This window comes from Eubalaena glacialis, chromosome 18, assembly GCF_028564815.1.
Source record: "Eubalaena glacialis isolate mEubGla1 chromosome 18, mEubGla1.1.hap2.+ XY, whole genome shotgun sequence".
Lineage (NCBI taxonomy): Eukaryota > Metazoa > Chordata > Mammalia > Artiodactyla > Balaenidae > Eubalaena > Eubalaena glacialis.
The window spans coordinates 11,916,507-11,929,426 of NC_083733.1; the positions used below are offsets into that span (position 1 = coordinate 11,916,507).

At 37.2% G+C, this 12,920-nt stretch overlaps 1 pseudogene; it reads left to right on the forward strand.

The window, feature by feature from the left end:
• LOC133077606 (glutamate dehydrogenase 1, mitochondrial-like) overlaps positions 1-12,560 on the forward strand; it is a 32,162-nt pseudogene extending 19,602 nt beyond the window's left edge.
• The last annotated feature ends 360 nt before the right edge of the window (positions 12,561-12,920 follow it).

Consider the following 12,920-nt stretch of genomic DNA (forward strand, 5'->3'; position numbering starts at 1 on the left):
CTACTTCATATCTGCCCCTCACCCTCTATCACATATATAAATTAGTTCACAGGAATTAGAAATGTAAGAGTGCAGATCATTATAACTTTTTATTTTGAAATAATTTCAAACACCAGAGAATCTATAATAATATCACACAGATTGTTTATCATATCAGCTATATGTTTCATATTTACAAAGTGAAACCACCTTCTAAATTAATAGTAGTAGGTAGAGCTATCGGAATTCGCCAATTAAAAAAAAAAAAAACACTCAAACATGAGTTTCAGATAAACAACAAAGAATTTATTCAGAATAATTGTGTCACTGCAATATTTGGAACATATTTATACTAAAAAACATTTTTTCTTTGTTTGAAATTCCAATTTAACTGGGTGCCCTGAATTTTATCTAGCCCCCCTGCATACCCAACAGCCAGATTCCCTAATCGTTAATATTTGCCACATTCCTTTATCAGTCTCTCCATCTCTATTTCTCTTCCTCTTCTCTGTCTCTGAATATGTACCTATGTGCACAACATAACATACACGTGTGATTTTTTACTCAAACCATTTGAGAGTTTGCACACTCAAGCTCCTTTTCCTGTATATATTCCAAGGTTATATTCTAAGAGCAGGGATATTTTCTTACATAATGACAGAAAATTACAAAAATCATGAAATTTAATGTTGAATACATGCTACTGATTAATATGCAGTCCATGTTCTGATTTCACAGTTTGTCACAACGCTGCTTTTTAGATAATTTCTAACCCATCATTCAATTCAGGATCACAGACTGCTTTTATTTATCATAATTCTTTATTCACCTGTAACCTTAAACATTCCTCAGCCTTTTTGCGACTCATGGTATTGTAATTCTTGGAGGAATTAAGGCCAGTTGTTTTGTATAATGTCCCTCAACATGGGTTCGTTTGATGTTTCCTTACGACTAGATTAAGGTTATGCATCTGTAGCAGGGATACCACAGAAATGATGCTGTCCTGCTAAGTGCAACAGGGCATGAAGCATATAACGTTAGTTTTTCTCTACAGTGATGGTGGCAACTGCGAACACTTGATTAGGGTGATGCCTATCAGATTTCTCACCTGTTGTAAAATTAGCATTTTATTCTCTTTGAAACTGAATGAGCATTTTGTGGAGAGATTTTGAAACCAGGTAAATATTCTGTTTCTCATCTAACTTTCACCCACTAGATTTAGCCTCAACTGATCATAATTGCCTGAATAAATTATAACTATGATGGCTGCAACCTGGTAACTTTTTTTTAACACTATTACTCTTGCTACATTTATTACAAAGCATTCTACAGTAAGAAAGAATATTTTCTTCTCTCTTGTTTATAAATGCTTGAACTTAAGAATGCATTTGTGTGCATATATTATAGTGTCTATAATGTTACATACCAATGTTTACTTCTTGACCTCCCATAACATTCATTAACAAGAAGCATCATTCTTTCATTTGTGCCATTTTGTTCCAAATTATATTTCATGCGAAATTATAATTTATTCCTTATGCTCTTCTGGTTCATATTTTTGGAGAATAATGCATTCCTCTTTAATATAGAATTAATTATATCTGTTTGTAAATTTCTTCTTGTTTTAAAGCACTGTATATCATAAAGTCCATCTGTCACATTTTTCATATACTAAATTTCCATATGTATTTGGGTCTATTTCGTGACTTTTAAAATTTTTTCATTTTTTTAATTTTTTTTCTTAACATCTTCATTGGAGTATAATTGCTTTACAATGGTGTGTTAGTTTCTGTTGTATAACAAAGTGAATCAGCCATACAAACACATATATCCCCATATTTCCCCCATCTTGCATCTCCCTCCCACCCTCCCTATCCCACCCCTCTAGGTGGTCACAAAGCACTGAGCTGATCTCCCTGTGCTATGTGGCTGCTTCCCACTAGCTATCTATTTTACATTTGGTAGTGTATATATGGCCATGCCACACTCTCACTTCATCCCAGCTTACCCTTCCACCTCCCCATGTCCTCAAGTCCATTCTCTACATCTGCATCTTTATTCCTGTCCTGCCCCTAGGTTCTTCAGAACCATCTTTTTATTTTTAGATTCCATATATATGTGTTAGCATACTGTATTTGTTTTTTTCTTTCTGACTTACTTCACTCTGTATGATAGTCTCTAGGTCCATCCCCCTAACTACAAATAACTCAATTTCGTTTCTTTTTATGGCTGAGTAATATTCCATTGTATATATGTGCCACATCTTCTTTATGCATTCATCTGTTGATGGACACTTAGGTTGCTTCCACGTCCTGGCTATTATAAATAGAGCTGTAATGAACATTGTGGTACATGACTCTTTTTGAATTATGGTTTACTCAGGATATATGCCCAGTAGTGGGATGGCTGGGTTGTATGGTAGTTCTATTTTTAGTTTTTTAAGGAACCTCCATACTGTTCTCCATAGTAGCTGTATCAAATTACATTCCCACCAACAGTGCAAGAGGGTTCCCTTTTCTCCACACCCTCTCCAGCATTTATTGTCTGTAGATTTTTGATGATGGCCATTCTGACCAGTGTGAGGTGATACCTGATTGTAGTTTTGATTTGCATTTCTCTAATGATTTGTGATGTTGAGCATCCTTTCATGGGTTTGTTGGCAATCTGTGTATCTTCTTTGGAGAAATGTCTATTTAGGTCTTCTGCCCATTTTTGGATTGAGTTGTTTGTTTTTTTGATATTGAGCTGCATGAGCTGCTTGTATATTTTGGAGATTAATCCTTTGGCAGTTGCTTCATTGGCAAATATTTTCTCCCATTCTGAGGGTTGTCTTTTCATCTTGTTTATGGTTTCCTTTGCTTTGCAAAAGCTTTTAAGTTTCATTAGGTCCCATATTTTTATTTTTCTTTTTATTTCCATTTTTCTAGTAGGTGGGTAAAAAAGGATCTTGCTGTGATGTATATCATAGAGTGTTCTGCCTATGTTTTCCTCTAAGAGTTTGATAGTGTCTGGCCTTACATTTAGGTCTTTAATCCATTTTGAGTTTATTTTTGTGTATGGTGTTAGGGAGTGTTCTAATTTCATCTTTTACATGTAGCTGTCCAGGTTTCCCAGCACCACTTATTGAAGAGGCTGTCTTTTCTCCATTGTATATTCTTGCTCCCTTTATCAAAAATAAGGTGACCATATGTGCATGGGTTTATCTCTGGGCCTTCTATCCTGTTCCATTGATCTATATTTCTGTTTTTGTGCCAGTACCAAACTGTCTTGATTACTGTAGCTTTGTAGTAGTCTGAAGTCCGGAAGGCTGATTCCTCCAGCTCTGTTTTTCTTACTCAAGATTGCTTTGGCTATTTGGGGTCTTTTGTGTTTCCATACAAATTGTGAAATTTTTTGTTCTAGTTCTGTGAAAAATGCCATTGGTAGTTTGATAGGGATTGCATTGAAGCTGTACATTGCTTTGGCTAGTATAGTCATTTTCATAGTGTTGATTCTTCCAATCTAAGGACATGGTATATCTCTCCATCTGTTTGTATCATCTTTAATTTCTTTCATCAGTGCCTTATAGTTTTCTGCATACAGGTCTTTTATCTCCTTAGGTAGGTTTATTCCAAGGTATTTTATTCTTTTTGTTGCCATGGTAAATGGGAGTGTTTCCTTAATTTCTCTTTCAGATTTTCTATCCTTAGTGTATAGGAATGCAAGAGATCTCTGTGCATTAATTTTGTATCCTGCTACTGTACCAAATTCATTGATTAGCTCTAGTAGTTGTCAGGTAGCATCTTTAGGATTCTCTATGTGTAGTATCATGTCATCTGCAAACAGTGACTGTTGTACTTCTTCTTTTCTGATTTGGATTCCTTTTATTTCTTTTTCTTCTCTGATTGCTGTGGCTAAAACTTCCAAAACTATGTTGAATAATAGTGGTGAGAGTGGGCAACCTTGTCTTATTCCTCATCTTAGAGGAAATGCTTTCAGTTTTTCACCATTGAGAACAATGTTGGCTTGGTTTTGTCATATATGCACTTTATATGTTGAGGTAAGCTCCCTCAATGGCTACTTGCTGGAGGGTTTTTATCATAAATGGGTGTTGAATTTTGTCAAAAGCTTTTTCTGCGTCCATTGAGATGATCTATGGGTTTTATGCATCAATTTGTTAATATGGTGTATCACATTGACTGATATTTGTATATTGAAGAATCCTTGCATTCCTGGGATAAACCCCACTTGATCATGGTGTATGATCCTTTTAATGTGCTGTTGGATTCTGTTTGCTAGTATTTTGTTGAAGATTTTAGCATCTATGTTCATCAGTGATATTGGCCTGTAGTTTTCTTTCTTTGTGACATCTTTGGCTGGTTTTGGTATCAGGGTGTTGGTGCCCTCGTAGAATGAGTTTGGGAGTGTTCCTCCCTCTGCTATATTTTGGAAGAGTTTAAGAAAGATAGGTGTTAGCTCTTCTCTAAATGTTTGATTCGCCTGTGAAGCCATCTGGTCCTGGGCTTTTGTTTGTTGGAAGATTTTTAATCACAGTCTCAATTTCAGTGCTTGCTATTGGTCTGTTTATAGTTTCTATTTCTGCCTGGTTCAGCCTCGGAAGGTTGTGCGTTTCTAAGAATTTGTCCATTTCTTCCAGGTTGTCCATTTTATTGGCATATAGTTGCTTGTAGTAATCTCTCAGGATCCTTTGTATTTCTGCAGTGTCAGTTGTTATTTCTCCTTTTTCATTTCTAATTCTATTGATTTCAGTCTTCTCCCTTTTTTTCTTGATGATTCTGGCTAATGGTTTATCAATTGTGTTTATCTTCTCAAAGAACCAGCTTTTAGTTTTATTGATCTTTGCTATTGTTTCCTTCATTTCTTCTTCATTTATTTCTAATCTGATCTTTATGATTTCTTTCCTTCTGCTAACTTTTGGGATTTTTTGTCCTTCTTTCTCTAATTGCTTTAGGTGTAAGGTTAGGTTGTTTATTTGTGATGTTTCTTCTTTCTTGAGGTAGGATTGTATTTCTATAGACTTCCTTCTTAGAAGTGCTTTTGCTGCATCCCATAGGTTTTGGGTTGTCGTGTTTTTATTTTCATTTGTTTCTAGGTATTTTTTGACTTCCTCTTTGATTTCTTCAGTGATCTCTTGGTTATTTTGTAGTGTATTGTTTAGCCTCCATGTGTTTTAATTTTTCACAGATTTTTTCCTGTAATTGATATGAAGACTCATAACATTGTGGTCAGAAAAGGTATTTGATACGATTTCAATTTTTTAAATTTACCATGGCTTGATTTGTGACCCAAGATATGATCTATTCTGGAGAATGTTCCACAAGCACTTGAGAAGAAAGTGTATTCTGTTGGTTTTGGATGGAATGTCCTATAAATATCAATTAAGTCCATCTTGTTTAATGTATCATTTAAAGCTTGTGTTTCCTTATTTATTTTCATTTTGGATGATCTGTCCATTGGTGAAAGTGGGGTGTTAAAGTCCCCTACTATGATTGTGTAACTGTTGATTTCCCCTTTTATGGCTGTTAGCATTTGCCTTATGTATTGAGGTGCTCGTATGTTGGGTGCATAAATATTTACAATTGTTATACCTTCTTCTTGGATTGATTCCTTGATCATTATGTAGTGTCCTTCTTTGTCTCTTGTAATAGTCTTTTTTTAAAAGTCTATTATGTCTGATATGAGAATTGCTAATCCAGCTTTCTGTTCATTTCCATTTGCATGGAATATCTTTTTCCATCCCCTCACTTTCAGTCTGTCTGTGTCCCTAGGTCTGAAGTGGGTCTCTTGTAGACAGCATATGTACAGGTCTTGTTTTTGTATCCATTCAGCTAGTGTATGTCTTTTGGTTGGAGCATTTAATCCATTTACATTTAAGGTAATTATCAATATATATGCTCCTATTACCATTTTCTTAATTGTCTTGGGTTTGTTATTGTAGGTCTTTTCCTTCTCTTGTGTTTCCTGCCTAGAGAAGTTCCTTTAGCATGTGTTGTAAAGCTGGTTTGGTGGTGCTGAACTCTCTTAGCTTTTGCTAGTCTGTAAAGGTTTTAATTTCTCCATTGAATCTGAATGAGATCCTTGCTGGGTAGAGTGATCTTGGTTGTAGGTTTTTCCCTTTCATCACTTTAAATATGTCTTTCCACTCCCTTCTGGCTTGCAGAGTTTCTGCTGAAAGATCAGCTGTTAATCTTATGGGGATTCCCTTGTGTGTTATTTGTTGTTTTTCCCTTGCTGCTTTTAATATTTTTTCTTTGTATTTAATTTTTGATAGTTTGATTAATATGTGTCTTGGCGTGTTTCTCCTTGGATTTATCCTGTATGGGACTCTCTGTGCTTCCTGGACTTGACTATTTCCTTTCCCATATTAGGGAAGTTTTCAAGTATAATCTCCTCAAATATTTTCTCAGTCCCTTTCTTTTTCTCTTCTTCTTCTGGGACCACTATAATTCAAATGTTGGTGCGTTTAATGTTGTCCCAGAGGTCTCTGAGAGTGCCCTCAATTCTTTTCATTCTTTTTTCTTTATTCTGTTCTGCAGTAGTTATTTCCACTATTTTATCTTCAAGGTCATTTGTCTGTTCTTCTCCCTCAGTTATTCTGCTGTTGATTCCTTCTAGAGAATTTTTACTTTCATTTATTGTGTTGTTCATCATTGTTTGTTTGCTCTTTAGTTCTTCTAGGTCCTTGCTAAATGCTCCTTGTATTTTCTCCATTCTATTTCCAAGACTTTGGATCATATTTACTGTCAATACTCTGAATTCTTTTTCAGGTAGACTGCTTATTTCCTCTTTATTTGTTTGGTCTGGTGGTTTTTTACCTTGCTCTTTTATCTGCTGTTTATTTCTCTGTCTTCTCATTTTGCTTAACTTACTGTGTTTGGGGTCTCCTTTTCGCAGGCTGCAGGTTCGTAATTCCTGTTGTTTTCGGTGTCCACCCCCAGTGGGTATGGCTGGTTCAGTGGGTAGTGTAGGCTTCCTGGTGGAGGGGACTGGTGCCTGTGTTCTGGTGGAAGAGGCTGCATCTTTTCTTTCTGGTGGGCAGGATCACGTCCGGTACTGTGTTTTGGGGTGTGTGTGAACTAATTATGATTTTAGGGAGCCTCTCTGCTAATGGGTGGGTATGTGTTCCTGTCTTGCTAGTTGTTTGGCATAGGGTGTCCAGCACTGTAGCTTGCTGGTCGTTGAGTGGAGCTTGGTCTTAACTTTGAGATGGAGATCTCTGGGAGAGCTTTCACTGTTTAATATTACATGGGGCCGGTAGGTCTCTGGTGGACCAATATTCTGAACTCGGCTCTCCCACCTCAGAGGCTCAGGCCTGACACCCAGCCGGAGCACCACGACCCTGTCAGCCTCACGGCCAGGTTCAAAGGAATTTTCTTGCCTTTGGGAAGTCTGAGGTCTTCTGTCAGCGTTCAGTAGGTGTTCTGTAGGAGTTGTTCCACATGTAGATGCATTTTTGTTGTATTTGTGGGCAGGAATGTGATCTCCATATCTTACTGCTCCACCATCTTAAAGGTCCCCCCTATTTCTTGACTTTTTATTCTATGGCAGAATTCTATTTTTCTCTCCATGAACCATAGGAAACTATTTGAATTTTAGCTAATTTATAGGAATATCTGATACAGATTATTTCCCTATTTTTTTATTATTTTCATTGCTAGTCTTACAATTTCCCTTTTCTATATAAAGTTTAGTGCCCATTAATCTAAGTCCATGAAAAACAATTGCAGTTATTTTTCGTTTTGGTGAGTAGTGAGATGAAATTTAGAAAGTAACTTGGATGGTACTAACATCTTTATAACATTGAGTTACCCTAAGAACAGGTGATGTTTTTCCATTTGTTTGAGTCTACTATTTTGTCCTTGAGAAATATTTCAAACTTTTCCTCAACCGGTCCTCTATCTGGTTCTATTAATGTTTTTATGTTACTTACATACCCTCATACCTTACTGAATTTTTTTCTTAATTGATTCTTTTGTTTTTATAAATTTATTTATTTTATTTATTTTTGTCTGCATTGGGTCTTCGTTGCTGCACATGGGCTTTCTCTAGTTGCAGCAAGCAGGGCTCTTCGTTGCAGTGCATGGTCTTTTCATTGCAGTGGCTTCTCTTGTGGCAGAGCATGGGCTCTAGGTGTGCGGGCTTCAGTAGTTGTAGCAGGTGGGCTCAGTAGTTGTGGCTCACAGGCTCTCGAGCGCAGGCTCAGTAGTTGTGTCATACGGGCTTAGTTGCTTGGCAGCATGTGGGATCTTCCCGGACCAGAGCTCGAACACATGTCCCACTGTGCCACCAGGGAAGCCCCATTAATTGATTCTTTAGATTCCTTAGAGTTTTCCAGATATACGTTCAGGTCAGCAGCAAAAAAAAAAAAAAAAAAAAAAAGATAGTTTTACTGCTTCTTTATCTGTTTTATCTATTCTTATGCCTCTAAGTCATTTCTTATGATCAATTACTTTGACTAATATTTGCATTAAAGTGCTGATTAGTGCAGAGATTGTAGGCACAATTGCCTTGTTCTTTTTGGAAATATCACTACTGTTCCTTATTAAATAAGATGATATTGACTTTAGAAGATATGCATGTGTATGCACATGTGTATATACACACATAATGCACATTGTGAATATACACATATAACACGTGTGTGTATATATACATAATACATAATGTGTCTACACAGATATATATGACATTAGTGTACATGTGTATGTGTGTGAGTCAAAATGTGGAAAGTTCTCTTAGAGTTTTAAACACTATTTCCGTTCCACTGTTTTATTCTTCAGTAATTGAAATAACATGAATGTTATTCCTTCCTTTCCTGTCTTCCTTTTCCTCTACTTTCCATTTTATCCTTTTTAATCCTTTTTTAAAATCTCATTTTTATTCTTTTGGGTTTTGTTTGTTGTTGTTCATTTCTATTATTAATTTCTGAATTTATGAATAAAGGTGGTTTTTCATATTGTTAAATGCTTTTATGAATATATTTAATTCCATGTTAACTATTATTATACAGTTTACTTCTAATTTATGATTATTGTTTCAAGGAGAATTTCCGTCAATTGCTATATGTTGACTTCCTATTTTTCTTGCTATCTTCACTGTATTGAAGTGTTTTTACAAAATTTCTAGTTTAATGGTGCTCTGTCATTGTTGCAACATCCAGTTACTTAGTGGATGTTCATCTTTGTTTTGGTGGTGTTAATGACAACAAATTAACAACTTTACATTAAAAAGTTATTTTTCAAATACATATTAATAATGCTTAGTTTTACTTCATTTCAATTCACTCTAAAGATGAAATAATTTTTCTGAATTAGCAATGTTATTAAATTAAAATTTTAATAACTGTAAATTAATACAAACTAAGTAATGAATAGTAAAAGCATCTTTTCTCGTTTGTATTTTAAAAAATTGACGTAATGGGAAATAAATCTTTGTTCATATAATGTTTAAATAAATATCCATTTAAAATTTTACAGATAAGTGCATAAAGCCTTGGAAGAAACTCAAACTGGAATATGGGCTAAAATATAATTTTCTTAAGATAATGTCAAGATTCTGTAACAAAAAAGAGGTGTTTTCCCATTTATTTTGATATATCTTAACAGTAAACTGATGCTAAACTCAGTAGGGTAATTGAGGTGCTTTTTACAAAGATGTGGGAAAATGTTAAGGACAACCAACAGGGCATGGTACTCTGAGGCCAGCCACATAAGAAAGCTATGGTCCTCTGAGGCCAGCCACATGAAAAACCTATGCCACCTCTTCTGTAGGGGCAAAGGGCTGGGTGGTTGTCTGAAACCTGAGGAAATTGCTAAATAGAAAGTGACAGTTGGCAGGAGCTGTGGCCGTCGATAGAAGGGAACAATCAAACCAGGTGAGTTGGCAAGGATGGAGCCAGGGTAATAAGTACACTCCTCCCCTCTGTCTCATGATGCACTCAATCTGCAGAAAGATTCTGTGTGTTCATTGCAGCCTGGTATTTAATTGATATATTTTTTATTACTGGATAATTTATCTTTTAGTAATTATCAGTATTTCAATTTCCCTTAAAATATCCATCCATGTCATTTTCCTATTTTATTTTTTTTACTGTTTTTTCTCAAGATTTGTATGATATATGCATACTTTAAATATCTCTGTATTAACTATTATTCTGTAATACATGTTGTAAAGGTTTTTCTTAGTTTGTCATTTGATCTTTAATTCTTTGCAGTGCCTTTGATGTACAGAAGATATGTTTTGTAGGGCTAAGTATACTAGGGCTTATTGTATTATTTCTTCTGGGAATTTTTTAAAAATTATAAATACCTTTCTTATCTATTTATTAGCCTAATATATTTGTAGATTTTTTGGTGATATCTACGATTTAAGTATAAGTGTAAGTATAGATGTTTAAAAGAGCTCAGAATATTTTTTCTTGTGATGTTAGATAAGAATTCTAAGGAGTATATGTGTGCATGTGTGTTTGTGTGTGCTTATTTATATAGATAATTAGCCCAATGATTTTTTTAAAATAATCTATTCCTTTTCATTTTATTATATGCATCACATCAGAGTCTCTTTAAAGATAATGTAAATTGTTTAACTGATCTATTTATGCCAGCATCACACTGTTTTAATTATTATACATGAATCATTTTGGGCTTCTGATAAGGCAAGTCACTTTGAAGCCTGTTTCTGCTCAGTGATGCTCATCTTTTACACTGAATCCTTCATTCAGTTCCATCAATCGTTTCCCACACAGAGAATGTAAATCCAATAGAGTTCCTGTGTTGAGAAACCTGGGGCGTACAGTAAGAAAATGGAACAATTTGTAGAACACTTTATGCAAACTCAAAAATGTACCTCATCCAATTTGGCAATATAAATCTCTCCACAAATTGCATTTATGTAAATTGGCTAGGGTGATCCAATCACCTGTAAGCCTCTTTAAATTGTCATTCATAAAGGCAAAGTATAAAGTGGCTTTCTATCTATCATAAAATGTGTGTGAATAATTGTTTAGTTTGATTTCTGTATGTTTCTAATCAATGTAATATAGTTTTGAATTGAGAGTTAAAGGCAACTCAAATGAGGAAGAAAATTATTACCCAGCTTAAGATCTGATTCACATTAAAGCAAAAGTTATTTCCACACTTTTTAAAATAAGTGCTGAAATGTCCAGAAGCTATGCCTGCTTCCATGATGAACATGTTTTCTTGTTGCACCTTGGGGAACTGGGCTCGTGAAAGCACAATGTGCATCAGCTCTCTCATTCTCTGGGCCACCTGCTAATTTGCTGTAAGCAACAGAAGTGATGATGATATTTTCGTGTCTTCACCCACTAAATTACTTTCATGCCCCAAATGTCCTAATTGGTATTCTGTTCCTCAAAGCGTCCACAGTTGACTTTCATAAGGAAATGAAAATGTCGGTGGGGTTGTCCGCCTGAGCTCCCCACAGGTAGATGAGTCTTCTGACATACCGGCCACCACCTCCGCTCGGAAGTGATGCCGTGCTCAGCATCACTTGATGGGGCTCCTACATTAAGACTTAAAAAACCCTCTGTCCGTCCCCGGGCCTGTGAGAGCGCCTCTCCTCCGTGGCCTCTGTCCCGCCGCCCTGTACCGGTGCCCGGGTGAAGCGCTGCTGCTGTCCCGTGTCGGGCCCGCAGCCCTAGGTTCGGCGGCTGCCGACTCGGCCGGGCCGGGCCCGCTAGCAGCCCACTGCAGCCGCCGCCGCCCCGCAGCCGGGGCTCACGTCGCCCGGCCGGCGACACTACAGCGAGGCGGTGGCCGACGGCAAGGACAACCCCAACTTCTTCAAGATGGTGGAGGGCCTTCGTCGACCGCGGCGCCAGCATCGTGGAGGACAAGCTGGTGGAGGACCTCAAGATCCGGGAGAGCGAAGCAAAGATCTATGAAGGGAGCATCTTGGAGGCGGACTGTGACGTACTGATCCCTGCTGCCAGCGAGAAGCAGCTGACCAAGTCCAATACACCCAGAGTCAAAGCTAAGAAGCCAAGTTTATTGCTGAAGGTGCCAACGGACTGACAACTCCAGAAGCTGATAAGATTTTCCTAGAGAGGAACATCATGGTTATTCCAGATCTCTACTTGAATGCTGGAGGAGTTACAGTATGTTACTTTGAGTGGCTGAAGAATCTAAATCATGTCAGCTATGGCTGTTAGACCTTCAAATATGAAAGAGATTCTAACTACCACTTGCTCATGTCTGTTCAAGAGAGTTTGGAAAGGAAATTTGGAAAGCACGGTGGAACTATTCCCATTGTACCCACAGCAGAGTTCCAAGACAGGATATTGCGTGCCTCTGAGAAAGACATCGTGCACTCTGGCTTAGCTTACACCATGGAGCGCTCTGCCAGGCAAATCATGTGCACAGCCATGAAGTATAACCTGGGATTGGACCTGAGAACAGCTGCTTATGTCAGTGCCATTGGGAAAGTCTTCAAGGTGCACAATGAAGCTGGTGTGACCTTCTCATAGACCGGACCGGACTGCGGCTGACTTCTTCACTACCCTCTTCACCTCTTCATCTGCAGACCTATCACAAGTTTACATGTAACCACAGAAATCTCTCTCTCATGACAATAGATAATGGACACCATTCTCAACAAGTCAATCCAAATCAGCCCCTTAAGAAAAAAAGTTAGGGGATCATATATAAGCTAATAAGTGATAGTAGAAATTAGCTATGTCAGAGAGCCATTTGGGCATTTTGCCTTTAAATAAAGTCTTTTCCCTCTGCCTGTGCTGCCTTGATCCATGGCTGTTTCCCAGCACAGTCAGCTATAGCCCTGGGAAAGCACCTTTTGTCCAAGAGCAGTCAGTCACTTGGCCACTTCAGCTCTGGACAGATCTATCAGGTGCTTGGACACATTTAAGAAGCAGGTATATGGCATTTTCAGGAGGTAGCATGGTCCTCAAGTGAGTTATTGGTATT